General features: G+C 42.4%; 1 long non-coding RNA gene across 1 annotated transcript in view; it reads right to left on the reverse strand.

Annotated features, from left to right (window-relative positions):
* LOC133546094 (uncharacterized) overlaps positions 1-11,822 on the reverse strand; it is a 27,269-nt gene extending 15,447 nt beyond the window's left edge. The window contains exons 1-5 of the long non-coding RNA XR_009804983.1: positions 11,289-11,822; positions 10,774-11,192; positions 10,624-10,682; positions 8,723-8,744; positions 8,318-8,395 (exon numbers count right to left, since the gene is read on the reverse strand). This is a non-coding gene — a long non-coding RNA (uncharacterized LOC133546094). The remainder of the gene's footprint in view (positions 1-8,317; positions 8,396-8,722; positions 8,745-10,623; positions 10,683-10,773; positions 11,193-11,288) is intronic.
* Between the last annotated feature and the right edge of the window lie 9,712 nt (positions 11,823-21,534).

Genomic DNA, 21,534 nt, shown 5'->3' on the forward strand with positions numbered 1-21,534 from the left:
GCAGATCAAATAATTACTGTTTATTGAAGATCGAGTCCATCATAAATAGCACGAAATCCTTTTAAAACATCACAGCAATCTTCATATGCTTTGCACGTGTGGCCCTGAGTCATTTGTTTTGGATCACAGGAATTTAAATCAAATTACTCGTTTAGCCACGTTCATAAAGCGGTGCCTCGGTTTTCCACAGTGATCAATTCGAAAAGGTCGGACAAACACCGGAGGATTTTTTTTTTCGCTGTAAAAAAAAAAATCATGCAAATTGAATAAATACAGGGCTTCACGGTGGGAGAGGGGTTAGTGCGTCTGCCTCACAATACAAAGTTCCTGCAGTACTGGGTTCAAATCCAGGCTCGGGATCTTTCTGTGTGGAGTTTGCATGTTGAAGGCGTGAATGCGTGGGTTCCCTCCGGGTACTCCGGCTTCTTCCCACTTCCAAAGACATGCACCTGGGGATAGGCTCCTCCCACCTCCAAAGACATGCACATGGGGATAGGCCCCTCCCACCTCCAAAGACATGCACCTGGGGATAGGCCCCTCCCACCTCCAAAGACATGCACCTGGGGATAGGCCCCTCCCACCTCCAAAGACATGCACCTGGGGATAGGCCCCTCCCACCTCCAAAGAGATGCACCTGGGGATAGGCCCCTCCCACTTCCAAAGACATGCACCTGGGGATAGGCCCCTCCCACCTCCAAAGACATGCACATGGGGATAGGCCCCTCCCACCTCCAAAGACATGCACCTGGGGATAGGCCCCTCCCACCTCCAAAGACATGCACCTGGGGGTAGGCCCCTCCCACCTCCAAAGACATGCACCTGGGGATAGGCCCCTCCCACCTCCAAAGAGATGCACCTGGGGATAGGCCCCTCCCACCTCCAAAGACATGCACCTGGGGGTAGCCCCCTCCCACCTCCAAAGACATGCACCTGGGGATAGGCCCCTCCCACCTCCAAAGACATGCACCTGGGGATAGGTTGATTGGCAACACTAAATTGCCAATCAATGTGAATGTTGTCTGTCTATCTGTGTTGGCCCTGCGATGAGATGGCGACTTGTCCAGGGTGTACCCCGCCTTCCGCCCGATTGTAGCTGAGATAGGCACCAGCACCGCCCGCGATCCCAAAAGGGAATAAGCGGTAGAAAACGGATGGATGGATGAACAAATACATTCCAGACAACAATAAACACAAAAAGACATGTGGAGAGGCGGAGCCAACTAGCCGACGGCGGGGCAGGGCACGCTGCAGCCCTGCCCAAGATGGCGGCAAGGAGGCGGAGGATGCGGCGGAGTGGAGAGGCGCGGCGTGAAGGGAGCGACACCGCCGCAATCTAATTCAGGTGCGTGGCTCACACACCGGGAAACTATTAACATTTCTTCTGATGATGTATAAAAGGGGAGGAGGAGGAGCGATCGAGAAGGAAGGAGTTGGAGAGCAAGAGCGATCAAAGAGCGACAGAGAGCGAACCATAGAAGAGGACGACGACTGAAAGAGCGGACCGTGAGCGATCAGCGGAAAGGAGCAGCTGCAAAGCGATCCGACCTACACTAAAGCTTGTTTATTGAAAAATAAACTAGAGTCAAACCTGCAAGAGCAAAATGTCCTTCCTTGATGGTCCTGGGAACCCACACGACAGCAAGCGACTGTCACACGCACGTCATAGAAAATATATTTTTCTGTTTTATATGCAGAAAACTATGCAAAATTCAATTAAAAATCCCTTTTACCGAAAGGTGTGTAGTAACGCGATGTATTTACTCCGCTATATTTACTCACAGTAAATTCCGAACTAGAAGTCGCTAACTTTTTGAACACGGAGCAGTTAATTAATGGATTTAGTTTTTGCTAAACACCCACAATGTTTTATGTTCAATTGTTTGCATTAAACTCAAGCAGATGACTGAAATGGTGTGTAATTGTTTGCGCTATGGCGCCATCTTTTGGACGAGTTTGCTCATAGCTGGTATTGCCGGTTTGAAAATGTACTTCCTGTTTTGATGCCGTAAACCGGAAATAGCATTTTTGCATTTTTGCTTGAAAGGATTTTTCATTTATCTCTCCAAGCATTGTTTGTAAGTTTTACAATATAACTAAAAGGGTTAATACTTACTAATGTGTGATGTCTGTAGGAGTGTTTTTGTGCATATTTGTACGTGCTATCATAATTTAATGAAGCTAGCGTCGTTAGCATTAGCTGATATCCTAACACGTTTACGAGTTAGCACATTATTGAGTTTACGAGTATATGTTCACTTACAATGGCATTTTTTTGTACTGTTTTAGTTTTACAAATTCCTCAGTATATTCACCAAAACGTTAACTTGGAGTAATTGAGTCTGTTAAGCTGATTGGAGAGCTAGCTTCCGCAGCTAGTGGCTTCTGTTTTGTTTGATTTTAGCCATTTAACTGCCTTGTTACGGACATTGTTTGGAAACAATTAAGGTATGTAAATAACCATTTACAAGATCATTCTTTGTAAATAACTAATTTAACAATGTATATATCTGCAGCTAACAGTCCGGTGCGGCTAATATATGGAAAAATATGTTTTTTCTTCATAAATTGTGTGGGTGTGGCTTATATCCCAATGCACTCAATAGTCCGATAAACGGCAATCGTCAAAGTAGTGCTTTTACTCAGTTACATTAAGTTTTATTCCATTGGTTACATTTCATTTTTTTTAAATGATCACATTAATTATGTACAGTATATTTCTTGTATTTCGTCAAGTGACTTCATCCCAAAAATGAACACTGTTGAACGATTCGTACAGCCGGAAAAAACCACAAGCATAGGGCATTCTCTCTTCAAGAAAAGCTAAATAGCCATTAGCTATTATGCTAACACATTTACGAGTGTCTATGTTAGTATTATTAACGTACAATGGCATTCTTTTTGTATTGTTTCAGTTTCACAAATTCCTCCATAAATGCACCAAAACGTCATCGTGGAGTAATTGAGTCTGTTTAGCTGATTGGAGAGCTAGCTTCCGCAGCTAGTGGCTTCTGTTTTGTTTGATTTTAGCCGTTTTACTACCTTGTTACAGACATCGTTTGGAAACAATTAAGGTATGTAAATAAACATTTACAGGACCATTCTTTGTAAATAACTCATTTAACAATGTATATATCTGCAGCTAACAGTCCGGTGCGGCTAATATATGGAAATATATTTTTCTTGAAACATTTTGTGGGTGTGGCCTATGTGCACTCAATAGTCCGAAAAATATGGAAAGTAACTTTTTGGATAATCTGCACTTGTCAAAGTAGTGCTTTTACGTAGTTACATTAGGTTTTATTCCACTGGTTACATTTCATTTGTCAATAATTAACACATCAATTATGTACAGTATATTTCTTGTATTCCGTCACACGACTTATTCCCGGAAATGAACACCTTTGAACAGTTCGTACAGTGGAAAACAACACAAGCATAGGGCATTTTTTCTTCAAGAAAAGCTGAATAGCTATTAGCTAATATGCTAACATGTTTACGAGAGTCTGTGTCAGTATTATTAACTTGCAATGGCAATTTTTTGTACTGTTTCAGTTTCACAAATTCCTCAGTAAAATCGCCAAAACGTCAACGTGGAGTAATTAAGTCTGTTTAACTGATTGGAGAGCTAACTTCCGCAGCTCGTGGCTTCTGTTTTGTTTCATTTTAGCCATTTTACTGCCTTGTTACAGACATCATTTGGAAACAATTAAGGTATGTAAATAAACATTTACAGGGTCATTCTTTGTAAATAACTCATTTGAAAATGTATATATCCGCAGCTAATATATAGAAAAATATGTTTTCCTTCATAAATTGTGTGGGTGTGGCTTATATCCCAATGCACTCAAAAGTCGGAAAAATACGGCAAGTAACTTTTTGGATAAACTCCACTTGTCAAAGTAGTGCTTTTCCTTAGTTACATTGAAATAAACTTGTTACATTTCATTTAGGGGTTGTCAACAATGTTCACATCAATTATGTACAGTATATTTCTTGTATTCCGTCACACAACTTATTCCCGGAAATGAACATCTTTGAACGATTCATATAGCCGAAAACAACACGAGCATAGGGCATTTTTTCTTCAAGAAAAGCTGAATAGCTATTAGCTAATATGCTAACATGTTTATGAGTGTCTGTGTCAGTAATATTAACTTACAATGGCAATTTTTTTGTACTGTTTCAGTTTCACAAATTCCTCAGTAAAATCGCCAAAACGTCAACGTGGAGTAATTAAGTCTGTTTAACTGATTGGAGAGCTAACTTCCACGGCACGTGGCTTCTGTTTTGTTTCATTTTAGCCATTTTACTGCCTTGTTACAGACATCATTTGGAAACAATTAAGGTATGTAAATAAATATTTACAGGATCATTCTTTGTAAATAACTAATTTAACAATGAATATATACGCAGCTAATATATAGAAAAATATGTTTTCCTTCATAAATTGTGTGGGTGTGGCTTATATCCCAATGCACTCAAAAGTCGGAAAAATACGGCAAGTAACTTTTTGGATAAACTCCACTTGTCAACGTAGTGCTTTTCCTTAGTTACATTGAAATAAACTTGTTACATTTCATTTAGGGGTTGTCAACAATGTTTACATCAGTTATGTACAGTATATTTCATGTATTCCGTCATACGACTTATTCCCGGAAATGAACACCTTTGAAAGATTCATACAGCCCAAAACAACACGAGCATAGGGCATTTTTTCTTCAAGAAAAGCTAAATAGCTATTAGCTAATATGCTAACATGTATACGAGTGTCTGTGTCAGTATTATTAACTTACAATGGCAGTTTTTTTTTATTGTTTCAGTTTCACAAATTCCTCAGTAAAATCGCCAAAACGTCAACTTGGAGTAATTAAGTCTGTTTAACTGATTGGAGAGCTAACTTCCGCAGCTCGTGGCTTCTGCTTTGTTTCATTTTAGCCATTTTACTGCCTTGTTACAGACATCATTTGGAAACAATTAAGGTATGTAAATACACATTTACAGGATCATTCTTTGTAAATAACTCATTTAACAATGTATATATCCGCAGCTAATATATACAAAAATATGTTTTCCTTTATAAATTGTGTGGGTGTGGCTTATATCCCAATACACTCAAAAGTCGGAAAAATACGGCAAGTAACTTTTTGGATAAACTCCACTTGTCAAAGTAGTGCTTTTCCTTAGTTACATTGAACTAAACTTGTTACATTTCATTTAGGGGTTGTCAACAATGTTCACATCAATTATGTACAGTATATTTCTTGTATTCCGTCACACAACTTATTCCCGGAAATGAACATCTTTGAACGATTCATACAGCCCAAAACAACACGAGCATAGGGCATTTTTTCTTCAAGAAAAGCTAAATAGCTATTAGCTAATATGCTAACATGTTTACGAGTGTCTGTGTCAGTATTGTTAACTTACAATGGCAGTTTTTTTTTATTGTTTCAGTTTCACAAATTCCTCAGTAAAATCGCCAAACCGTCAACGTGGAGTAATTAAGTCTGTTTAACTGATTGGAGAGCTAACTTCCGCAGCTCGTGGCTTCTGTTTTGTTTCATTTTCGCCATTTTACTGCCTTGTTACAGACATCATTTGGAAACAATTAAGGTATGTAAATAAACATTTACAGGATCATTCTTTGTAAATAACTCATTTGACAATGTATATATCCGCAGTTAATATATAGAAAAATATGTTTTCCTTCATAAATTGTGTGGGTGTGGCTTATATCCCAATGCACTCAAAAGTCGGAAAAATACGGCAAGTAACTTTTTGGATAAACTCCACTTGTCAAAGTAGTGCTTTTCCTTAGTTACATTGAAATAAAACCTAATTTTTACATTTCATTTAGGGGTTGTCAACAATGTTCACATCAATTATGTACAATATAACTTTATTAAAGCATGCTATCTAATCTAAAGGATCATTGTGCAATATTCCTCCCATAGGCAAAATAGCAGAATGTTTGTCACCCGACAAACCAAAACTTGCTATTGTTTGAACTAAAACGTGTTTGTCATCTCATTTCCCGTCCAACAGCTGCAGAAACAACAAAATTGTGAAACAAAAAGGAGTCTTGAGGGCCTCTAATGAGCGACGGGGAGACACGGGTGCTGCGGGTTCATCTCAAAGCTGGGTGGCAAATGTGCCACAATGACCTGTTTGTTGTCGTCGTGGCGGTGGTTCGTCACATCGGCGCTGAGGTTGTCAGCCAGCGGATCAAACCTGACGACGATCCCGCCCGCACGTTCAAGGTAGCGGGAAGTGACAGCTGTCAAAGCCTTCAAAGCGTCGACGTATGTGTCGCTATAAACGTTTGTTTGGAACAGCAAGTGCGGTGTTGTTGTTTTTTTAAGGCAGGAGGTTTTTGTTTTTTGTTTGTTACATGACAGCAAAAGTGTCCAAAAAAATGTCAGGAAAGTACATACTGTGTTTGACTTTGAAGTGAATTATATTTATATAGCGCTTTTCTCTAATGACTCAAAAGCGCTTTTACATAGTGAAACCCAATATCTAAGTTCCATTTAAAGCAGTGTGGGTGGCACTGGGAGCAGGTGGGTAAAGTGTCTTGCCCAAGGACACAACGGCACTGACGAGGATGGCACGAAGCGGGGATCGAACCGGGAACCCTCAAGCTGCTGGCACGGCCTCTCTAACAACCGAGCTAAAACCGCCCCAATTGTGAAAACTGAAAGCTCGCGAGCTAGTTTTCTTTTCTTGCAAAATGGACAACCTCTTTCACGGCGTATAGAGGGATTTTACTACATTTCCCACAATGCATTGCCGGTGGCCACATTGGAAGGCTTTTTGTGTAACACACTCATTGTTGTTAATCATTCATTCAGTGATACAGATAATGCAGACGTGTGCCGTTGTCAACTACCGCAATCGAATTGGCAGGGTGAAGTGAAATATATTTATATAGCGCTTTTCTCAAGTGGCTCAAAAGCGCTTTTACATAGTGAAACCCAATATCTAAGTTCCATTTAAACCAGTGTGGGTGGCACTGGTAGCAGGTGGGTAAAGTGTCTTGCCCAAGGACACAACGACAGTGACGAGGATGGCAGGAAGCGGGGATCGAACCGGGAACCCTCAAGCCGCTGGCACGGCCTCTCTAACAACAGAGCTAAAACCGCCCCAATTGTGAAAACTGAAAGCTCGCGAGCTAGTTTTCTTTTCTTGCAAAATGGACAACCTCTTTCACGGCGTATAGAGGGATTTTACTACATTTCCCACAATGCATTGCCGGTGGCCACATTGGAAGGCTTTTTGTGTAACACACTCGTTGTTGTTAATCATTCATCCAGTGATACAGATAATGCAGACAACGTGTGCCGTTGTCAACTACCGCAATCGAATTGGCAGGGTGAAGTGAAATATATTTATATAGCGCTTTTCTCTAGTGACTCAAAAGCGCTTTTACATAGTGAAACCCAATATCTAAGTTACATTTAAAGCAGTGTGTGTGGCACAGGGAGCAGGTGGGTAAAGTGTCTTGCCCAAGGACACAACGACAGTGACGAGGATGGCAGGAAGCAGGGATCGAACCTGCAACCCTCAAGCTGCTGGCATGGCCACTCTACCAACCGTGCGAAAACCGCCCCAATTGTGAAAACTGAAAGCTCGCGAGCTAATTTTCTTTTCTTGCAAAATGGACAACCTCTTTCACGGCGTATAGAGGGTTTTTTACTACATTTCCCACAATGCATTGCCGGTGGCCACATTGGAAGCCTTTGTGTGCCTCGTTGTTGTTGATCATTCATCCAGTGATACAGATAATGCAGACTTGTGCCGTTGTCAACTACCGCAATCGAATTGGCAGGGTGAAGTGAAATATATTTATATAGCGCTTTTCTCTAGTGACTCAAAAGCACTTTTACATAGTGAAACCCAATATCTAAGTTCCATTTAAAGCAGTGTGGGTGGCACTGGTAGCAGGTGGGTAAAGTGTCTTGCCCAAGGACACAACGGCAGTGGCTAGGATGGCAGGAAGCGGGGCTCGAACATAGAACCCTCAAGTTGCTGCCACGGCCACTCTAAAGTACAGAATAGATAAAAATGCCGTATTTTCTGGACTATAGAGCGCACCCGTGTATAAGTAGCACCCACAACATTTTTTCACGACTTGGACTTGGATTGTTTTCCCGAGGCAAAGGAAAGTTGGCACGAGTTAGGTGTGAATGAAGGCACTTATTTTTTATTTACATTATAACTAAAAACAGGAACAAACAAAAGACTAGCACAAAGGCAATTAACTATAAACACGAAACAAAACACGTGCACTGTGGAGTGAATAATGAGAAAAACTTACTTGGAACAAAATGAGAACGGGACATGGATCATTGAAAGGTGCGTAGCAGGTGGTAGACGTGAGAAGGGGGTGATGTTGCTAGAATGAACAACAGAAACAGACAGGCTTAAATAATACTGTGGCGATTAGTGAAAACAGATGTGAGACATCAGGATAGTGGCGTGACATGAGGACAAGGTGAAAACTAATGAGTCGGCATGGTAATAAGACAAACAAGGAAGTGCAAAAGCTAGAAACAAAGGAGTCTTAAGCAAAACAGAACATAACTAAAAAACATGAACAGACATGACATTTCTGGGAAAAAAAAAAAAAACTAATCCGTACATTAGCCGCACCGGACTGCAAATATATGTTGTGAAATTAGTTATTTGCACAGAAATAATTTGTAAATGTTTCATTACATACCTTAATTGTTTCGAAACTGTGTCTGTAAAACAGAAAACAATCAATCAATCAATTGATCAATCAATCAAAGTTTACTTATATAGCCCTTAATCACAAATGTCTCAAAGGGCTGCAGAAGCCACAACAACATCCACGGCTCAGATCCCACATCAGAGCAAACAAAAACTCAACCCAGCGGGAACAAAGTAAAACATCGATTTTTTTTATTTTTTTTATTTTTTTTTAAAAATGTTATCTGTCCTGTCTAATCAATTTTCTACCGCTTGTTACTCTCGGGGTTCCCCTAGCCGCGCAGGCAAATGCAAAAATGCATTTTCCCATCAATAATGTGACATCATCACAGGCAAGTGCGCGCTCTTTCAGTCAATTAGTGTGCAATGAATATGGGCTATACATATATTATATATTATATATATATATATATATATATATATATATATATATATATATATATATATAGTACTGCGATATTAATTAATCATATTCGGTACTATACCGCCTCTGAAAAGTACCGGTACACAACCCCTCTGCCCCTCCGTTGTCGTGTCATTGCTGGTTTTACGAGCAGAGGAGCATGTTCGGCAGCGCACAATCACAGAGTACTTACAAGCAGACACAGTGTGTAGACAGTAAAGGGAGAACGGACGCATTTTGGCTTAAAAACTAGCGATAATGGTGAAGTTATAACACTGAATCGCCCTCAGAAAGAGGTGCTTTAAAACATGGCTAGCTAGTTAGTGGCTAAAGTCGAGTTCCAGTCTGCAGTATTTTAGCTACTTCTAAATCACTAATCCCGGTCTCCATGGCGACAAATAAAGTACGTTTCTTACAAGTATTATTATCACTGCAGGACGAGGAATAGCTAAACATGCTTCACTACACACCGTAGCTCACCGGCGTCTCAATGTAAACAAACACCATTGGTGGATCTAAACGTACAATACAATGTAATGATACCAAGTACTACAATGTTTACGTTGATATTTTTTGGCATCAAAACATCTTATTTCATTTTAAAAAATATATATACATATATTATGTTTATAAAGTCAGGAAATATGTCCTTGGACACATGAGGACTTTAAATATGACCAATGTATGATCCTGTATGTACTTGGTATCGAATTGATACCCAAATTTGAGGTATCATCCAAAACTAATCTAAAGTTTCAAACGAGAGAAGAATAAGTGATTATTACATTTTAACAGAAGTGTAGATAGAACATGTTAAAAGAGAAGGTAAGCAAATATTAACAGTACATGAACAAGTAGATTAATAATTCATTTTCTACTGCTTGTCTTTAATAATGTTGACAAAATAATAGGTGTATAAATGACACAATATGTTACTGCATATGTCAGCAGACTAATTAGGAGCCTTTGTTTGTTTACTTACTAGTAAAAGACAAGTTGTCTAGTATGTTCACTATTTTATTTAAGGACAAACTTGCAATAATAAACATATGTTTAATGTACCCTAAGATTTTTCTGTTAAAATAAAGCCAAAAATGACATTTTTTGTGCTCCCCTTTTTTAAGAAAAGTACCGAAAAGTCCCCTTTTTGGTACTTTTTTCACTAAAGTACCAAAATGTACCAAAAATTATCTAAAACATTTTGGTACCGGTATCGGGACAACACGAATCCAGACATCAGATTTAGTTAACTTTTGTTCCATAAATTCATTTACACAAACACATTGTTTTTCTCAGGTTGTCTTTTAGCTTTCTAGCATCATAACATTGCTTTGGGTTATTTTATTAGCTTCAGGCTTTGCACGGGTGATATTTAGATGTCATATTTTTTTTGGATAGCCACAGTGTTTGTTTTTTTCTGCATTTTGGACCTTGGTTTCTTCCATACTGGTACTACCTTATTCGTCATTATTAAAATATTTTTTCACCTGCACGCCGCCTCTCGTCTCTGCATCCGGGGTCACGCCAAAAACGCTATGCTTTCCCCCTGTGACAAACATATTCATAAATGAGATTTTTTATTTATTTACCAATGGCAAAACACACATGTAAATGGTCCTTTGAAGTACAGTACATACATGTTATTGTACCAGCAGTCCTCATATGGTCCCAAGTACAGCAGGATTCCCGCTGAATGCATAAAGGCTGTAGATCTGTGCCGCTACGGAACGACTCTTGTGGTCCGTAGTGTGTAGGAATCATTTCAATAGGTTTATTGAACCTGAAGCTGATGAAGTGGTAGGATGTGTATGCTACTAAAAGTGAATGGTGCAAGATGATGTGTAGAACTAACAATGTAAATGTTACCAGAGTTTGTTGTAAGAGTGTGATGGATGAATCCTTCGTCAGACCAAAGGAGCAAGGCGAGAAGGCAGACCGTGGGCAAGCAAGAGGTCCGGGGCTGGAGAGAAGCGACGAGGTCCGTGTCCAAGCAGGGGTCGAGGATCGAGGGAGGCAGTCGAGGCACATAGCTCGATCATGGGAAACAAGGGGAACACTGCAGGGAACACAGAGGACATAAGACACGGGCACAGGGATGGCACAGAGAAAGAGAGCAAATACGCAAGAAGGAAGCCAGAGACAGGATGCTTACTACGAAGAGTTAACTACGTTCCTGCACTGGATCTTCGGGTACGCTGGTCTTTATGATGTCTTTCTTCATCAGACCCAGGTGCGCGGGTTGGTGACTGCCTGCAGCCTTGCAAGCGTGAGCAGGCGCGTATCCCGGCGCACTTCCAGCGGAGCTTGCAGCAGAGGACACGCAGGATTGCGCATGCGCCGCGACACGTAGTCCGTCAATACCCACCGGCTGCATCTGTGATGCACACTGACGGGGCTCTGCTGGGTAGCGGGAGTGAGTTCTATAACCGACAAGCAGAAAGTCCAACTGGAAAGGAATCACAGACTAATTTTTAACAAAATATTAAACACGGTCCAATATGGCTTTTTTAACATTTTAGGTCGCCGACCCCTGAGCTATACTGTAGTTTTAGACATGCAGCGATTAGTCGACGACAATAAAATTAGTCAATGACAATAATATTTGTCGAAAAACCACACGACACCTCCACTCCGGACAGACTGACCTCCTCCAACCTCCGAGGGCAAAGCTACAAACAATGGGAGAATGCTCCGCCGTTCCCAGTCCATGGAACGCCCCCTGACCACCTGAGGGCACCACAGACTGTGGATGCCTTTAAAAAAGGCTTAAAAACCGTTCTTTAAAAAAAAAGAAGCATTTTTTTAGATATGTGCGTGCTAGTTGTAGTTTTTAATTGTATTTATTTGTATTCTATTTTAATCATTATTATTATTTAATAAACTGTAGCCCTTAGAGGTTGTTTGCTCAATTTAAAGTGTTTTTATTACAAATAAAATGCATTGTTCTAATTATTAATATCACTGCTGTTTTTTTGGCCGGAAGTGGGTCACTCGCAAAAACATCTCCAGCGATAAGATGTAATTTGTGAGGATATTTCCTCTTATTCCCGTTAGAAACATGAATACCTTGCTCATTTTGCAAAGTGGACCTTGTTTGTAGGGCATCAAACCCAAGCAGAGGACAGAAATTATGTGCTATTGATTATGTTATGGCGCCATCTTTTGGACGAGTTTGCTCACTGCAGGTATTGCCGGTTGACAATGTACTTCTTCTTTTGTGGCCGTAAACCAGAAATAGGCGTCCATAGCATTTTTGCTCGAAATTATTCTTAATTTATCCTTCCAATTCTTGTTTGTAAGTTTTACAATATAACTACAACTGTTTATACTTACCAAACCTGCCCCGTGTGTGATGTCTGTGGGAGGGTTTTCATGCATATTTGTACGTGCTATTGTAATATAATGAAGCTAGCGTCGTTAGCATTAGCTGACATGCTAACACATTTATGAGTGTCTATGTTAGTATTATTAACTTTAAATGGCATTCTTTTTGTATTGTTTCAATTTTCCAAATTCCTCAGTAAATTCACCAAAACGTCAACGTGGAGATCTTGGTTGTGTTTAGCTGATTGGAGAGTTAGCTTCCGCAGCTAGTGGGTCCATGGCCATGGCTTCTGTTTTGTTTGATTGTAACCGTTTTACTGCCTTGTTACAGACATCGTTTGGAAACAATTAAGGTATGTAAAATAAACATTTACAGAATCATACGGTATATCTGGAGAGTGGATGCGGACACAGCCTCCGTAAGACTACTGTTAGGTTCCACCTTGCTAGCTGGCTAACGAGAGTACGATGGAATTGTGTGAAAAATAACTCAAACTATCATTTTAGCCAAAGTCAGGCAGACAAACTTTGTCTACATCAATCCGAGGACGTTTTACAGCAAATATAGAATTAAATATAGAATTATAATAATTGAGTCTATGGCAATGCTAACACTGCTAAGACTTAATCAATAGTCAATATACCAGTGTGCATATTTTTAAATATCACAACATGCTTTTCTTTTGGAGGAAGTAAAATTTTTGTGTTGTTTTCATTGCTGCTATTTTAATGTTTTTTTTTTTTAATACACAAACAAGGTTAGTTGTTTTGGGGTTTTCTTAGCATTTTGCTTTTCCTTTCTTTTAAATGAACAACATTTTGAATGAGCAACAAAGTTACAGTATAAAAGAGAAAATTCCCACAAAAATTTTGATGGGCCTGCTATCTGTGCCCTGGATCTCTGGCCGGGGGTGGTTTGAAACCACCGTACTTAAAAGATGGTGCCGAGTGTCTGAATCCGAGAGTTTTACCGTACAAAAACTGTACAAAACTGTGCAAAATAAGCTAGACAGCTAACCTAAAACTTTAGCATGCTTACATGAAAATGCTAACATTTAGCATGTGTGCAAACATTAGCATGATAACAGTTAGCATGTTTCATATACCAAGTTATATGACTCAAAGGTGTATGGCTGCGAAAATAGAGATCAAACTGTAAAATTGGAAAAAGCTAGCATGCTTAAGTTAGCTTGCCAACATGCTATCCTTTGAATGTTGACGGTAAACATAAGTCATATAGCAAGTTATATGATCTGGTTACAAAAGTAGCTCAAAAAGCTAACTACGTGAAAGTATGACTGAGCTACAAGAGGAGGTAATCTTTTCTTTTTGGCGTTTGTCTCCGAACAATCGCCCATTCTAGTGACCCAATTTTTTTTTTAATTAGTGAATAGCATTGCTATGGCAACCCTAAATCAGGGGTCTCAAACGCAAACACAGAGTGGGCCAAAATTTTAAACGGAACAAAGCTGCGGGCCAAGATTGAATAAATTAACCTTTTAATAGGGACCCAAACAAGTTTTGTATTAAATATTGAACAAGCAAGGCTTATATAACTTTAGTGACATGCAAAATCCAGTTTCAAATAATAATAATAATAATTAAAAATATATCAATGGCATATCAAATTAAATGTTAATAAAAATGTTACGCCTTTTTTTTTCTATTTGCAATCTTCTGAGGTAATATCGAATTTTTTCCACAGGCTAATAATACATTTGAAAAGAAAATAACAATAATGAATGAACCAAACATTCAAGCCTTGAAGTAGCAAGAGAAAATGCATGAATAAAACGTTAATTATTGGTCAGTTTGCTGGAAGTTTCCCGGAAGAGTTAGTGCTGCAAGGGGATTCTGGGTATTTGTTCTGTTGTGTTACGGGGCGGATGTTCACCCGAAATGTGTTTGTCATTCTTGTTTGGTGTGGGTTCACAGTGTGGCGCACATTTGTAACAGTGCTAAAGTAGTTTATACGGCCACCCTCAGTGTGACCTGTATGGCTGTTGACCAAGTAAGCCTTGCATTCACTTGTGGGCGTGTGTGTAAAAGCCATAAATATTATGTGACCGGGGTTAGTATGGAGGAAAAGCGGAAGTGACGACAGGTTGTAGAGAACGCTAAAGGCAGTGCCTTAAATGCACGCCCCCAATATAGTTGTCCAGGTGGAAATCGGTAGAAATTCAGGAGAATGGTTGCCCCGGGAGATTTTCGGGAGGGTCACTGAACTTCGTGAGTCTACTGGGAAAATTAGGAGGGTTGGCAAGTATGAGTATTAGCGGTGATTGCGGTGTTACAGTGGCGGGCCAGCTCTAATGCTAAATTGATATTGCCTCAAGGGCCAAATTAAATTATACGGCGGGCTAGATTTGGCCCGCGGACCAGAGTTTGACACCCATGCACTAAATGTTCCCAATTTAAAATACCCCCAGTGGCGCAAACAAGACCTTTCCGACGGTATAACATATGTGGGGTTCGTTGGCCATTTCGTCTTGTATTAAACGTAAGAGAAACGTGCGGAACTATAATAATAATACAAGTTGGATTATGAGCAATAATAATAGGGGCTGCCTGCATTGCAGCAGGCCCATAATAAATATTTATGAGTGAATGAGTCATCTTTGTTGTTCGTAAGCCCGTGCCTAAAATAACTTAAGCTGCATTTAGAAGTGGATGGAAAAATTACAGCCGTTAAATATGTGTATGCTTTATTAGCCGATAAGTCGACTTATCGTTAAGATAATTGTTGAACTAATTGTGTAATTAATCGTTATTTTCAGCCCTACTGGAGTTAAACTGGTAAAAATTATTAAGATACTCAAATAGACCTGGACTGAAAGGTGAAACAAATTCTCCATAAAAGCTGAGAGTGTCATAAAACTCCTTTTTCCAATGCTATCAGGTGTATTTGTATCGGAGAACATAATGCACTGACCTCCGGGTTAGCATTTCAAGAGAGAGAGAAAAAAAAAAACACATTCTAAAAGACATGAAGTGCAGACACAGTATTGGGTTAGTGGCTTAGCTTTAGAGCTGACACACCGGAAGGATCACCTCTCATTTAGTTGTACCGTTTCCTCAAGCTGATAGATTCCATAGCTCTGTGTCGAAAAAAAACCAGACAATCTGTCGACAAAACCCATCTTGTTTGTCCCAGGTGTAGATTAGGTAGAGGCTCAGTTTAAGGCTCAGTTCATCCCGCCAGACTTTGTTCCGTCAAGAATCCTGCATCTTTATGAAGTGCCGCAGTAAAAAGGGGTCAAAGCACTCCGGCGAAATGCAGGAGAGCCTTTTGAAAGAACCGATGCTCGGCATTGACGACTAACAACGAACTGTGAAAATAAACTTTCGCAATGAGCCACTTGGACCTGAGAGGGAACACGTGTGGCGATAACTCAAGGCCCTTGTGTTTAGTCCAGAGAAGGTCATGCGAAGGTAACAAAGGACAACGAAGCAAACGACAACAGGAAGGCGGCTTCTGTTCTAATGATGTCTTAGGCCCCTTCTACAGTAAGTATCCATCAATTTTCTACTGCTTGTCCCACTCTGGGTCACGGGGGGTGCTGGAGCGTATCTTAGCTGCATTTGGGCGGAAGGCGGGGTACACCCTGGACAAGTCCCTACCTCATCGCAGGGCCAACATAGATAGACAGACAACATTCACACACTAGGGACCATTTAGTGTTGCCAATCAACCTGTGGAGAGCGGCAGGGCACGCTGGAGCCCGGCCCAAGATGGCGGCAAGGAGGCGGAGAATGCGAGCGAGCGGCGAGGCGGGGCGTACCGGGTGCGACGCCACAAGCGAGATCAGGTGCGTGGATCGCGCACCTGGTCACAATTTATGAATCATTTTGCACTGTTAAAAGGGGTGGCAGCTGTGAACGTGAGGGGGAGTGGTGGCGAAACGAGAAAGCAACGAGAGGGAGACGCAAGAGAACAAAGTGAAGTGAATTATATTTATATAGCGCTTTTCTCTAGTGACTCAAAGCGCTTTACATTGTGAAACCCAATATCTAAGTTCCGTTTAAACCAGTGTGGGTGGCACTGGGAGCAGGTGGGTAAAGTGTCTTGCCCAAGGACACAACGGCAGTGACTAGGATGGCGGAAGCGGGAATCGAACCTGCAACACTCAAGTTGCTGGCATGGCCGCTCTACCAACCGAGTTATGCCGCCCCAATGATGCAACAAGGAAGAGAGCGACAGCAAGAGGCAGACGCAAAGGACGATGATCGACTGAAAAGCGACGCGGAGGAGCGAGCAGTGAAAGCGCGGACGGCTGAAAAGCAACCCGCAAAAGACTTTTCCTGATTGAAAAATAAAGAAGTCTACACCTGCCTGCAAATGTCTTTGCTTGGTGGTCCATGGAACCCACACGACAGCTTGAGTCCGTCACACAACCTATCCCCGGGTGCATGTCTTTGGAGGTGGGATATAGCCGGAGTACCCGGAGGGAACCCGCGCAGTCACCAGGAGAACATGCAAACTCCACACAGAAAGATTCCGAGGGCAGGATCGATCGAACCCAGGACCTCTGTATTGTGAGGCAGACCCACTAACCCCTGCCCCACCATGATGCCGTGCCGTGCTGGCTAAGGTTATCCAGGGTAAATCCCACCTAACCTTATCCGTCGTTTAAGAACCCCTCAACCCCTCGGTCAGCCGGCGCAACGCGACCTAGTCCCACATCTGCGGAGGACCATTTAGTGTTGCCAATCAACCTGTGGAGAGCTGCAGGGTACGCTGGAGCCCGGCCCAAGATGGCGGCAAGGAGGCGGAGAATGCGAGCGAGTGAGCGGCGAGGCGGGGCGTGCCGGGAGCGACGCCACAAGCGAGATCAGGTGCGTGGATCGCGCACCTGGACACAATTTATGAATCCTTTTGTACTGTTAAAAGGGGCGGCAGCTGGGAACGTGAGGGGGAGTGGTGGCGAAACGAGAAAGCAACGAGAGGGAGACGCAAGAGAACAAAGTGAAGTGAATTATATTTATATAGCGCTTTTCTCTAGTGACTCAAAGCGCTTTACATTGTGAAACCCAATATCTAAGTTCCATTTAAACCAGTGTGGGTGCCACTGGGAGCAGGTGGGTAAAGTGTCTTGCCCAAGGACACAACGGCAGTGACTAGGATGGCGGAAGGGGGAATCGAATCTGCAACACTCAAGTTGCTGGCACGGCCGCTCTACCAACCGAGTTATGCCACCCCAATGATGCAACAAGGAAGAGAGCGACAGCAAGAGGCAGACGCAAAGGACGATGATCAACTGAAAAGCGACGCGGAGGAGCGAGCAGTGAAAACGCGGACGGCTGAAAAGCAACCCGCAAAAGACTTTTCCTGATTGAAAAATAAAAAAGTCTACACCTGCTTGCAAATGTCTTTGCTTGGTGGTCCACGGAACCCGCACGACAGCTTGAGTCCGTCACACAACCTATCTCCGGGTGCATGTCTTTGGAGGTGGGATGTAGCCGGAGTACCCGGAGGGAACCCTCGCAGTCACCAGGAGAACATGCAAAATCCACACAGAAACATTCCGAGGGCAGGATCGATCGAACCCAGGACCTCTGTATTGTGAGGCAGACCCACTAACCCCTGCCCCACCATGATGCCGTGCCGTGCTGGCTAAGGTTATCCAGGGTAAATCCCACCTAACCTTATCCGTCGTTTAAGAACCCCTCAACCCCTCGGTCAGCCGGCGCAACGCGACCTAGTCCCACATCTGCGGAGGACCATTTAGTGTTGCCAATCAACCTGTGGAGAGCTGCAGGGCACGCTGGAGCCCGGCCCAAGATGGCGGCAAGGAGGCGGAGAATGCGAGCGAGTGAGCGGCGAGGCGGGGCGTGCCGGGAGCGACGCCACAAGCGAGATCAGGTGCGTGGATCGCGCACCTGGACACAATTTATGAATCCTTTTGCACTGTTAAAAGGGGCGGCAGCTGGGAACGTGAGGGGGAGTGGTGGCGAAACGAGAAAGCAACGAGAGGGAGACGCAAGAGAACAAAGTGAAGTGAATTATATTTATATAGCGCTTTTCTCTAGTGACTCAAAGCGCTTTACATTGTGAAACCCAATATCTAAGTTACATTTAAACCAGTGTGGGTGGCACTGGGACAGGTGGGTAAAGTGTCTTGCCCAAGGACACAACGGCAGTGACTAGGATGGCGGAAGCGGGAATCGAACCTGCAACCCTCAAGTTGCTGGCACGGCCGCTCTACCAACCGAGCTATGCCGCCCCAATGATGCAACAAGGAAGAGAGCGACAGCAAGAGGCAGACGCAAAGGACGATGATCGACTGAAAAGCGACGCGGAGGAGCGAGCAGTGAAAGCGCGGACGGCTGAAAAGCAACCCGCAAAAGACTTTTCCTGATTGAAAAATAAAGAAGTCTTCCCCTGCTTGCAAATGTCTTTGCTTGGTGGTCCATGGAACCCGCACGACTGCTTGAGTCCGTCACACAACCTATCCCCGGGTGCATGTCTTTGGAGGTGGGATGTAGCCGGAGTACCCGTAGGGAACCCACGCAGTCACGGGGAGAACATGCAAACTCCACACAGAAAGATCCCGAGTGCAGGATCGAACCCAGGACCTTTGTATTGTGAGGCAGACCCAGTAACCCCTGTTCCACCATGATGCCGTGCCGTGCTGGCTAAGGTTATCCAGGGTAAATCCCACCTAACCTTATCCGTCGTTTAAGAACCCCTCAACCCCTCGGTCAGCCGGCGCAATCTGCGGTCCTCCACAAGGTCTCTCAATGTCCCATTGGGTTGAGTTTTTCCTTGCCCTGATGTGGGATTTGAACCGAGGATGTCGTTGTGGCTTGTGCAGCCCTTTGCTGACTTCCATCAAATAGAGGGACTTTTTTTTCTGTTTCTTACCCGGGTGGTGATCCACGGCGGGTGGGCCTTCTTGAAGGGACGCCCGCCTGGACACTCTGTCTGAGACAGTCGTGATTTTTGGCTATATAAATAAACATCGATTGATGATTGATTCTTTCTGACGTCACTCCCTGTGTGGGGCGCGGTCTTTCTGGCGTCACTTCCTCTCCGAACTCAGTTTGTAAACGATCAATCAGTCCATACAAAGCTGAGAGCCGAAGACTGAAGAAATACACGGCGTACTTACCCGTGTAAAACATGTGCGAGGAGTGGGACCTTAAACGATGGTTTAGTGTGAGTGAAACGGGGCTTAGGCTAAATAGTTATTCGTTTAAGGGGTTATCCAGCTTAGTGTGGACATAGCCTTAAGCCTTGAGGAAAATTGACTAGCGTACAAGACGTACATTTCCCAGAGTGGCCATGCTGGTATCAGACATGAAGACACCCAGCAGAGAGTGGTTGTTTCTCCTCTAATGCGACCATTGACTGCATGTAAGAGCTGGCCAAGGACCCTGCAGGATGGCAGAACTAAAACAGAAACTACAAAGCAGTGGAAGATTAGTGGGAGTGGGTGTATCGATCCAAATATCAATACTATCCGGATGAGCATTGGTATCGGATCGATCCCAGTTTGCTGGGATCGATATTTCTGTTAGTGTCCCAATGTTATACTGTACATCAAGCCAGTAGCTTAATTTTCCTAAGAGTTTGTGTTTCTCTTACTCTCTCGGCTAACCACTCAGACATACTTTTCTCCGAGAGAGTCCGGACTGACAGCAATTTTTGTTGCAATACGTCTCAAAAAGAGGAAATTAAAAGCAAAACCGATGAAGAACAACTGGGCCAAAACTGTTGTGACCGAACTGTTAGAAACCGCCTCAAGGAAATGGGATTTAATTACAGAGAAGCTAAACCAAAGCCGTCATCAACAGCTAAACATCAAAAAACAAGGTTCTAATGGGCTAATGAAAAGTAATTGTAGACTTTGGATGACTGGATGAAAGTCTTATATGTGTAAATGCACAAGTATTCACCTCTATGAGATGCTACACCAAAAAACAATGATTTATAATTATTCCGCCGCAAAATTTTGGTTCCGTCACGACTTGGACTATGACTTGGATTGTTTCCCCGATGCAAAGGAAAATTGGCACGAACCAGACGTGAATGTGAGTACATTTTTATTTAATACTCTAGTAAACTACAAGAAGGCAAACAAAGGAAGCAAAAAAAAAAGGAGCGCACGAGGGCGGAGAACAAACTTGACTACTGCAAACAAAAAACACTAGCACGAAGGCATGACTATGAACGAACGAACAAAATACATTATCTGTGGCATAAAACAAACCCCAAATTTGCGTGGCATGGACAGCATAATAAACAACATAGCATGGCATGAAGGCAGATGAGGAATATGAAGTTGCCAGGCAAACTACCTGGTAACTGTGGCTTAAATAATAGCTATGATGATTACAAACAGGTGTGAACCATGAAGACAAGGTGGAAACTAATGAGTTGCTATGGAAACAAGAAAAACAAGGAAGTGCAGGAACAATAACACAATGTCCAAAAAACCAAACCGGACATGACCAAAACAAAACATGAACCCCATGGGGGTGACAGGTGCGCTCCACAGTTCACAGTTTTGATGCAATCGGGCCTGTGAAAGTATCCTTTGGTCTGGAGGACACGACGTCCTAAGTTACCGAAAACAAATTGAAATGTGGACTCATCAGCCCACAGAACACTTTCCCAGTTTGCATTAGTCCATCTTAGCTGAGCTCGGTGCCAACGTTTCTGGGTGTTGTTGATGAATGGCTTTTGCTTTGCATAGTACAGTTTTAACTTGCACTTACCTACTTAAGTGCAAGTTACTTTTAATTTTCCTGAAGGAACTCTCCTGAAGGAATCAATAAAGTACTATCTATCCGTCTATCTATCTATCTATCTATCTATCTATCTATCTATCTATCTATCTATCTATCTATCTATCTATCTATCTATGTAGCGACAATCTGTACTTACTGACTGTGGTTTTCTGAAGGGTTCCTTAGCCCATGTGATGATATCCTTTACACACTGATGTCAGTTTTTGATGCAGTACCGCCTGAGGCATTGAAGGTCCCAGGCATGCCACTTATGTGCAGTGTTTTTCCAAGATTCTCTGAACTTTTTGATGATATTACGGACCGTAGATGGTGAAATCCCT

This window comes from Nerophis ophidion, linkage group LG29 (genome assembly GCF_033978795.1).
Source record: "Nerophis ophidion isolate RoL-2023_Sa linkage group LG29, RoL_Noph_v1.0, whole genome shotgun sequence".
Classification (NCBI taxonomy): Eukaryota; Metazoa; Chordata; class Actinopteri; order Syngnathiformes; family Syngnathidae; genus Nerophis; species Nerophis ophidion.